Source organism: Neovison vison, chromosome 1 (assembly GCF_020171115.1).
Source record: "Neovison vison isolate M4711 chromosome 1, ASM_NN_V1, whole genome shotgun sequence".
Lineage (NCBI taxonomy): Eukaryota > Metazoa > Chordata > Mammalia > Carnivora > Mustelidae > Neogale > Neogale vison.
In genome coordinates, this window is record NC_058091.1 from 122,083,514 (window position 1) to 122,094,597 (window position 11,084).

The window sequence follows — 11,084 nt, forward strand, 5'->3', positions numbered from 1 at the left end:
GGATTTATTTATTTGGGAGAGAAAGAGAGAGAGAGAGCGAGCGAGCAGCAGGAGGGGCAGAGGGAGAGAATCTCCAAACAGATTCCCTGCTGAGTGTGGAGCCTGAAGAGGCGCTCCATCTCATAACCCATGAGATCATGACTTGAGACAAACTCAGTAGTTGGACACTCAACAATCTGACCCATCCAGGCATTTCATATGGTACTGTGTTTACTTCCTTGTTATTCTAGCTTTTAATAAAGCTTTGGCAAATTTTCAGTTTTTTTTTCTTTTTCTTTCTGCACTTTTGGTTTTTAACTGTCATCAATACTTGAAGCCAATAATGTGGTAGCAGGAATGCTCAGGGGGAATTTTGAGGTAAGAGCTGGGGCTCCCCACCCAAGAGGAGATTGTTTTCTCTTTTCTTAAAATGATTTTTAAAATATTTTTTATTATGTTATATTAGTCATCGTACAGTACATGATTAGTTTTTGATGTAGTGTTCCATGATTCACTGTTTGTGTATAACCCCCAGGGGTTCCATGAAATTCATGCCCTCCTTAATACCCATCACCGAGCTAACACATCCCCTAACCAACTCCACCCCTCTAAAATCCTCAGTTTGATTTCTGGAGTCCGTAGTCTCTCATGGTTCATCTCCCACTCTGATTCCTGCCCCGCTTCATTTTCCCCTTCCTTCTCCTAATGTCCTCCATGCTATTCTTTATGTTCCATATATAAGTGATATAACTGTCTTTCTCTGTTGATTTATTTCTCTTAGCATAATCTCCTCCAGTTCCATCCATGTTGATGCAAATGATGGGTACTCATCCTTTCTGATGGCTGAGTAATGGTTATATATATATATATATATATATATATATATATATATATATCTCACATGTGTTTTGAGTTCTTTTCTTTTCTTTTCTTTTTTCAGTGTTCTAAGAGTCATTGTTTATACACCACACCCAGTGCTCCATGCAATAAATGCCCTCTTTGATACCCACCACCAAGCTCACCCATCTCTCCACCCCCTCTTCCTTCCAAAGCACTCAGTTTGTTTCTCAGAGTCCACAGTCTTTCATGGTTCATCTCCCTTTCCGTTTTCCCCCAATTGCTTCTCCTTTACTTCTCCTAATGGCCTCTGTGTTATTCCTTATGCTCCACAAGTAAGTGAAAGCATATGATAACTGACTTTCTCTGCTTGACTTATTTCACTCAGCATAATCTCCTCCAGTCCTGTCCATGTTGATACAAAAGGTGGGAATTCATCCTTTCTTTTTTTTTTTCTGATGGAGGCATAATATTCCATTGTGTATATGAACCATATCTTTCTTTTTAAGATTTTTTATTTATTTATGTGACAGAGAGGGAGAGACACAGCAAGTGTCTGATCATGTATTCCACCCACTTTTTAACATGATTATCTCTTTTTTGGGTGTTGAGTTTGAGGAGTTCTTTCAAGACACATCTCCAAAGGCAAAAGAAACAGTCAATAAAACTAAGAGGCCACCCACGGAATGGGAGAAGATATTCACAAATGACACTACAGAAAAAGGGCTGATATCCAAGATCTATAAAGAACTCCTCAAACTCAGCAATCAAAAAATAGATAATCATGTCAAAAAATGCGCAGAAGACACGTACAGACACTTCTCCAAAGAAGACATACAAATGGCTAACAGACACATGAAAAAATGTTCATCTTCACTATCCATCAGGGAGATTCAAATCAAAACCACAGTGAGATATCACCTTACACCAGTTAGAATGGCCAAAATCAACAAGACAGGAAACGAGAAGTGTTGGAGAGGATGTGGAGAAAGGGGAACCCTCTTACAGTGTTGGTGGGAATGCAAGTTGGTGCAGCTGCTTTGGAAAACAGCGTGGAGATTCCTTAAGAAATTAACAACAGAACTACCCTATGATCCTGCATTTGCACTACTGGGTATTTATCCCAATCATACAGATGTAGTGAAAAGAAGGGCTGTCCATGGACCAATGTTCATAGCAGAAATGGCCACTGTCATCAAATTGTGGAAAGAACCAAAATGCCCTTCAACAGACGAATGGATAAAGAAGATACGGTCCATATATCTCTAATAGAGTATTATGGCTCCATCAGAAAGGATGAATACCCAACTTTTGTATCAACATGGATGGGACTGGAGGAGATTATGCTGAGTGAAATAAGTCAAGCAGAGAGAGTAAATTATATGGTTTCACTTACTTGCGGAGCATTAGGAAAAACACGGAGGACACTGAGAGAAGGAGAGGAGAAGGGAGTTGGGGGAAATCGGAGGGGGTGATGAACCAGGAGAGCCTGTCGACACTGAGAAACAAACTGAGGGTTTTGGAGGGGCGGGGGTGAGTATTAAGAAGGGCACATGTTGCATGGAACACTGGGTAGTGATGCCTGAGAAATGAATCTTGGAACACTGAACAAATAAAATTAAATTTAAAAAAATCTCAACATCACTTGGTGTCAGGGAAATATGAATCAAAATGACAATGAGATAACCCACCAGTCAGAATGGCTAAAATGAAGAAGTCTGGAAATGAGTGATGTTGTCAAGGAAGCAGAGAAAGTGGATCCCTCCTACACTGTTGGTGGGAATGCAAGCTGCTTCTGTCACTCTGGAAAACAGTATGGAGGTCCCTGAAAAAGTTGAAAATAGAGCTGCCCTACAATCCAGCAATTGCACTACTAAGTATTTACTCTAAAGATACAAATACAGATCCGAAGGGGCATGTGCCCCCCAATGCTTATAGCAGCAATGTCCACAACAGCCAAACACTGGAAAGAGCCCAGGTGTCTATTAGCAGATGAATGGATAAAGAATATGTGGTATATATAGATATACACCATGGACGTAACTAGAGAGTATTATGTTAAGCAAAATAATTCAATCATATAAAGATAATTATCATATGATCTCACTCATATGTGGAATTTAAGAAACAAAACAGATTGGAAACATCTGTAATGCCCATGTGTATAACATCAATCTGTCTAAAACCAGACAATGCCAGATTTTTCAGGAGTTCACATCCTAAGCAACCAGCTCAAATGACTAGAACTTTAGATGTATCTAACAAAAACTGGAGACATTCAGTGGTAGGTTCGAAATCAGGGTGTGTGAAGGGTACAGATTGCTCGAGGAACTTCTCTATATGGTTCCAGCGACCTTCCCAGTCTCCAGTGTCCCCACACTCACCATCAACAGCCATTTTCTCAGCCAGCAGCTCCTCTAGTCTCCTTCTTTTCTTCTTTGGCCCCTCACCTTCTGCCATATTGTCCTCTCCACATGTGGGTTTTCTGTGAGCCTGGTTACATAGCCCCCTATGTGAGCTTAGTCACAACACCCCCTACCCATCTTCCTACCTAGTCTTGCCTGTCCTTTATTCAGTCTCATGAGTTACTAACACTGGTGAAGTTATCATAGAGATTTTGTCAATGTTTAGGAATGCATCAAAAGTATCAGGAGAAGTGACTGGCATTACCAAGGTCAAAAGAGAATGAAGATTAACAGCAGCACTCTCAAACCAAGCAGCAAGATCTACAAACAGAGCTGTCCATCTACTTTGGCCATATATGATCACATTTTCAGGGTAAATGCCATATCTTGTCCTAAGAGCAAGCTCAGCAGCTCCTCTACCTGCATAGAGATTCTTCTCTGTTGGTTTCCCAGAACTTGATACATACCCAGAATAAGCATACAAGAATATACTACAATTAATCCATGATTTACATACAGTGGTATGTAAAAGCTGATCATCTGATCAAAATCAATAGCATTTCCATGTGAGAAGAGTAAAGCATACAAGGCATTGGGTGAACAACACACAAAATACAGGCAATTCTGTTGCCTTGACTGGTCTAGTCATGGAACACTCTCAATAGCATCTTTTTCCCTGGAAGAGTACTGTCAGTCTGCTCCTTCTGACTGGTGTGAGTTCCAGGGGTTTTCAAATTCATCACACTTTGGCATGTAAGTTGGATCAGGTGGCAAAAAGGGTAATTACAAAGCCAGTTTTCCAGGGCAAGGTGGACAGAGGAAGAGGGCACATGGGTCACAATAGGAAAGAGTATTCATCTTCTGCACCTGAGGGGCTGCAGCCCAGATGTCTGGATAATAGTGCAGGGAGAGAGCCCCCAACACACTGTCCTCCACAGGGTGCAACCCACACTGCCACCACAGCCGCTACCTCCCCTGCTGGCACTGCAGACACCACCCAGATGTGGCCAGGTCTTCCTTCTCTTGGTCCTCCTTTCTCTCTTCCTCCTTAGCCTGTCACCACGCAGCCAGCTCTTCTGGAGGGAGGAAGGCAGGCAGGGTATGAAGGGGACAAGCAGAACCCTCACGGAGGGTATGGTCACTGACATAAATACTTTGTAAGTATTTTACTTTTGATTTTTTGGGCCCATTTGTTAAGAGTGTTTAATTTCTACCAATTTGTGAATTTTCCAGTTTTCCTTTGTTGTTGATTTCTAACTGCATTACATTGCGCTTGGATAGTTTGTGTGATATCTCTCTTTTTGATTCTGCTGAGTCTTAATTTGTGGTCTGAAATGTGATCCATCCTGGGATTGGTCCCATGTACCCTGGAGAAGAACGTGTATTCTGTTATTGTGGGTAGAGTGTTCTTGTATATGGGAGTCAGATCTAGTTGGTTTTTGATGTTGCTCAAGCCCTCTGTTTCCTTCTGCTTAGTTGCTCTATCCAATTTTGAGGATGGGATATTGAATTCTCCAACTATTGTTGTGGGTCTCTCTTCTTCTGCATTTCATTCTATGAAGATTCGCTTCATAGATTTTCTTGATTAAATGCTACTCATTTATAATTGTTACATCTTCATGTTCTATTGAAACTTGTGAACACAACTTGTGAACACAACTTGGGAACAGTTCATATACACTGTTCTTTTTTGTCTCTTCCAAATTTTTTTTTTATTTTAGGTCTATTTTGACTGATATTAGTAGAAATAGTCCAGTTTTCTTTTGGTTATTTTGTGCACAGAATACCTTTTCCCATCCTTTCACTGTCAAACTATTTGTGTTTTTTGACAAAGTGAGTCTCTTTTAACTAACGTATAGTTGGATCATCTCTCTGTCACTATTCTGCCAAGCTCTATGGTTTCATTGGAGTATGTTTATGTTCATGTCTTTCTTGAATTTGGGTGCATTTTCGGCCATTATTTCTTCAAACAATCTCTCTTACTTTTTTCTTTCTCCTCTGTCTGCAACTCCCAAAATGCTTATGTTGGTTTCCTTTATGTTATGTCCGTGCTCCAGTAGGCTCTCTTCCCTTTTTCTTCAGTTGTGTTCATTTTGTTCCTCAGACTCGATCATTTCAATGGTCCTCCCTTCAAGTTCAGTGATTCTTTCTTCTACTTGCTGAAATCTGCTCTTGAACACCTCTTGTAAAATTTTTATATGAGTTATCGTGTATATCAGCACTGGAATTTCCTTTTAGTTTCTTTTTGTGTCTTGTATCTTTTTGTAAATACTTTATTTTACCAATATCTAATTGCTTGACTTCCTTAATTCTCAGAGAATCATACATACAGTTGATTTAAAGTACTTGTCTAGTAAGTCCACCATCTGATCTTCCATAGGAACACTTTCTGCTTTTTTTTTTCTTTCTTTCTTTTTTTTTTTTAAACTTGGAACAGGTCATGTTGTCCTGTTCCTTGTACATTTTGTGTTTTGTTATTTTTAAAAATAGGTCATCTAAATCTTATGATGTGGTAACTCCCATCAACATTTTGTTGTTTGCATTAATTTCCTTATTGTTCTAGGCTGTGTGCCAGAAATCAACCTTAGGTATACACATCACCTCTCCTCATGTCATTTTTGAGCCTACACTTTTTCCAAACATGTGTGTACTTTCTACATCCCCATTCCTTCCAGCCGCCCCCCCACCCGACCTCAGTGCTGTTCGTTGAGAATCTGAGAGCAGAGTGGTGACACCTCTTTGTGGTCACAGGACTGAGGACAGAAGACCTGAACTCCTTTATTCCTGCTTACTCATTACCTGTCCAGTGTGTCCCTGACCTATGACACTAGCACAGAGCCCTACATGAAGGGGTAATGCATGTTTTGTCAGGTTTGTCTTGTAAAGTGTTTCCCCAAAATCTACATTGATATTGATATTTCCTCCCCCATTGAGTGCCCAGGGACTCTGGCTTTAGGGAACAGAGAGGTCTCCAAGCCAGAACTATTGATTTCCAGATCTACAGCCAGCCTGACAAATATGCTGGATGCTCCAATAAACATACTGCTACTTACCATGGAGATGACTTTGGACACAAGTTCCTGTCCCTCATTCCTACTGCTTTCTCTGATGCTAGAGGCTGAAATACTGGCTCTTTCCTCAGTCATGTCAAGTGATGTCAATGCCAGAATCTTCAGTCCTGACCACCTCAGGTCCCACTGTCTGCTACCCTTAACAGCTAGATAGGAGCTCTGCTACTCAACCTCAGATTTCATTTCTAGCCTGATTGGAGGATTTGAGGGTGGCTCACCATGTGCTCCAAAGGGCCTCAAGCCTTGCAGCTGAGTCAATGACCTACAACATAATTAAAGCCCCTTCCCGAGCCCAAAACATCTCAGAGGCATCTGGTGGTTAGGTGCTACCTGTCTATACTGCCATGTGTTTGGAATATGAGTGCAGGAGGTACTCTTCATATTCCTTGTTCCTTCTTCAGGCAACAAAGACCAATACATACATACTAAACTCACATAGGAACTTGTGCAGGTGCACGCGTGCCCACACACACACACACACTTCATAGAGAACTCCCCATGTGAAACATCTATAAACATTCCTCTTACCAGCTCCAAGACCAACTTGAAGGAATTCTGATCACAGCATTCATTCATTCCTCTAGGTATATTCCATAAATGCCTCTTGGCCAATCTCTGTGTTAGGCCTGGTAATCATTAATGCCAGAGACACAGCACATATTGTTCTAATGCTTTCCATCTCACAGGAAAGAGAGACAATAAATAAAATGTAATATTAGTAGTACATTATACATTGCCGTTACCTATTGCTAGATAACAAAAAATCTCCACATAATACAACCACCTTTTATTCTCTCTCATTGTGTGAGTCAGCTAGGCCCAACAGAAGCTCTTCTGCTCTGTGTGACATGGGTTGAAGCTACAGTCATCTGGAGATCTGAATGGTCTAGAATATTCTAGAATATGTTGCCTCTCAATGGGGAGTGTACTGAGGCTGTTAAATGTTGCTTGCGGCCATTATGGCCCATTGGTGCCATCTGGTGTTAATCCAGGTCTTGACAGCTAACAAGCTCAGGGAGGAAAGAGAAACCAATAGAAGCCCATCTGGTGCCAAACATCCCTTTGTGTGCTCTCAGGACTTCTTCAGTTGTCCAAACTCAGCTTTGCCTTTTTCTGAAGGAGAATAACACCTTGACTATTTTCTCTCTCACACATCTTTTCTCAGCCTCTGCTGGTCTTCTGCTGCCCCACATGATCCCTCAGCACCGTCGCCTGGGTCTGCTTCTACCAAGCACAAGACGAGAGCAGGAAAGGGCTCTGGGACCAAGAACACCACTTTGGAGCAACAACTCAAAGCCTTCCCTCCTCTCGAGCCCCAACCCATCCACCCAAGAAGCACAGGGCATCCCTGAAGGACAGGTCCTATTACCTCTTCCTCGAGGCCAGGCAGTGGTCGCAAACACAGCACTTTCTCTTCCTAGGTGTCTTGATCTCCATTTGCATAACCACCTGTGCACCAGGGCTGTTGTCTGCTGGTTGGCCATGCTCAGTTACTGGCACAGACCCCACCTATAGCTCAGCCTCCTCCCTCCCTTCCCCTGAGCCAACAGCTTCTAACTGGAAGGCACATCAGAAAGCTCAGATGACTGGCAGGCAGTCTAGAAAAAGAGGCTTCAGTGGGGTCTGTACAGGACCTGACTCAGGAAAACTCCAGGCTCACAGCCCTCCACCCTCATCCCTGGCCCAGCTTTCAGGTGCACTAGGCCTTCCTTGCTCCTTCTTGGTCCACTCGCACCTGGAATCACAGGTCCTCCCCAAATGTTCCTTGGCTGAGGCTGCCAGAGCCTTCCTGCCCCTTTCCTAGCAGGGACTCCCCAGGCAATGCAGGCAGTGCCTCTTACAACCTTCTTGTAAATGAGGTGTAGGAGATTCTTGAGACCCCATCTTTGAGGCTATCTATCCCCCCTCTGCATCCTGAAACTGCCACTGTCACACTCTCTCCTCCATCTCTCACCTGGAAATGCCCTTAGACCAACCTTGCTGAGCCTGATGGCAGAGAGCAGTAGGGACCAGCTCAGAGCAGGGAGCCTCAGCCCTCACTACCCAGTCCTCATCCAGAGCAAGAAGAGGTCATGCTCACCTCATGGTCCCCAGGGACCTTGACTTTGAATAGGGCTAAGGGTGGATATGCACATATGGGCTCCCACTTTCTCAGCATTCTGACTTCAGCTCCTGTTACAGAGGCTTGTCGTGCCCTCCATATTGTGCAGACACGAGGGACTGCCCATATCCCAGGAGAGCCCCGCCCATCCTACTCACTGCCCAAATTTCTCACTTGGGCTCCCACAGCTCTAGCTGACTTCTTGTTCTTAGAGAGAGGACTCATGCAAGAATGACAATAAGTAAACCAGCAGCAATAAGAAACACAGAGGGTTGTTCCTCCATTCTGATGCACCAGGGCCTTTTTGGGAAAAGGGTCTTATATTGACCTGGCCATCCTAGTAACACAGGACTGCTGTCTTCTCCCCACCCTGCCTCCTGTCCTGACCAGGCCAGAATGTGAGGGCACAGGGTGTGCACTGCAGTTCCCTGTGCCTTCCATTTAGCAAGTGAACCTCTGATCTCTCTCTAAGAGGCGACACACATCCGGTAGGTCCCGTTCCCATAGGCAGGACTCCCATTAACTGCTGGGCATACTGGTCAGGGAGATATTCCTGGGAGAGAAAGAGAACATCCAGCCTGTTAGGCTAGCCTTGCCCTCCAAGGTCTCGCTGCAGGTCATGTTCAGGGATGGGAGCACTGGAGAAGAAAGCACAGAGCCAGTGAGGTACAGAGTTAGCCCTGCTCCCTTCTAAGGGAGAGAGAGATCAGGGCTGTTTCTCTCACCTTTCCACCTTTGGCTGAAGCTCTCGTTCTCCAAGTCTGTTCTGCTTCATAGGACCCAATTCCTTTGGACAGACATGTTATTTGACCCAGGATCCAGGCTTCATTCTGTTGGATCCAAGTGTTGATGCTCCGGGGTGGGGCATGAAGTGTGGGTTCTTGAGCCGAGGGCACTATAAGTGAACAACTCTTTGTAAAGTGAGGCTAGGGCTTCCTGTCTTGCCTGACGCCAATCTTCCCTGGTTCAGTTTTCTGCAGGAGGACCACTGCCTCCCTGGACTATTGACACTGGGAGGAATAACTACTTCTTCCCCTCCTCCTCCTTATCCTCTTCTTCCTCCTCTTCCTTCTCACTCTCCCCCTTCTTCCTCTTCTTTTTCATTTTGTTTATATTTACTTATTGATTGATTGATTGATTGATTTATAGAACAAGAGATTGCATGAGCAGGCAGAGGGGCAGAGAAAGAGGGAGAAAGAGAATCCCATAGACTCTGCCCTGAGCATAGAGCCCCACACTGGGCTCGGTCTCACAACCTTGAGATCATGGGCTGAGCTGAAATCAAGAGTTGGATTCACCCAGCTAAGCCTCCCATGCACCCCTGGGAGGATTCGCTTCTATCTCCACATGATTGGTGTCTTTATCCTTTATTCAGAGGTTTTATTAGGACAGGTGGATCACAGTACAATACACCAGCAGAACATAGTGCATTCAAACAGACAAAAAGGGCTTCCCTGGACAGGGCTATTGGGGGGAGGCTCAATAGGTCCAGCAGAGAAGAAAGTCTCTGCCCTAGGGGTGACCCATTTCTGCCAAAGAAACTCATCCAGGACTCCAGATATTTCTTCTGCTTCTACAAAGCTCTCCCAGTATATGGGCTGAGAAATACTAGCTTTGAGAGCCATAACCATTCAAGGACTTCTTGATTTCCATAACCAAGGTTTGAGCAGAGGACCAGGGAAGTGTCCATCCATGGATCTTCAGATCATAAGAGAGGAAGACCTCCCTATTATAGTGGAAATGCCTGAAGACCTTGGTGCTGTTGTCTTCTCAGCTTTTCCAGTCCCAGATCTCCTAGACGGAATGCAAACTGGCCACTATCTTGCAGTTACTTCTCTCATCCTGTGTCCCTCTGCTTTCCTTGCCCCAGTGACAACTCCAGCCAGAGGGGCCCCTTCCTGGTCTCCTCCATGTCTTCCCTGTGCTGGCTGAGTAATGGTCCCTGTAGGCTGAAATCCATAGACAGTCAATACTTACCCCTACTCACAGGCAAATCCAGGGAAAGAGACAGGTCTCCACTCTCTGCCCTGAACTTCCCTGGAAAAGATCTCCCATGCCCCCGCTGCTCCAATGCCCTCTCACCACCTTCTGTGCCTGCAGAGGTTCCTCTGTTACCTTCCAAGTCCTTCGACTCTATGTGCCACGTCTCAGGTCCCAGAACTTCTTTTTCCCACAGTCCCTGTGGCTTTGACATGTCTTTCTCACTCTCATGGTGCAAGAAAGCCTGACCATTCAAGCATCACTCCCGAAAATTCATTGATGCACAGATCCATCCTGGGACACCACCATGAGCTTATAATGAAGACATGGGATTCTGAGCAGGAAATAGAACATGAGTGAAACTGCTTCCTGCAAGTAACGGCCTGTCAAATGTTTTTCAGAAAAGTTCTGCTGTCCTGAGCTGCTTGAAGTCTTAAGGATGCAGAAAATGCACCTGCACAAGGGATAGGAAGGAGGCTTTCCAATGCAGGTAGAGAGGAAAGGGGGTAGGAAGGAGAAGGAAGAAAGAATGGCCGAGGGGGGTGGAGATGGTAGACATTCAGGACAGGAGCCAGGAGAAGACGACACAGGCTCCTGTAGGTAGGTGTAGGTTGGAGGTAAAAGGGAGAGGCTGACCTTCAGGGACCAAGAGAGGAGCAAGAAGGCCATGGTGAAGGAGAGGTCTTATCAGCAAGGAGGGAGGGGCTGCGG

At 44.5% G+C, this 11,084-nt stretch overlaps 1 pseudogene; it reads right to left on the reverse strand.

The window, feature by feature from the left end:
- Positions 1 to 3,384: 3,384 nt before the first annotated feature.
- LOC122899963 lies at positions 3,385 to 4,079 on the reverse strand (annotated as a pseudogene).
- Between the last annotated feature and the right edge of the window lie 7,005 nt (positions 4,080 to 11,084).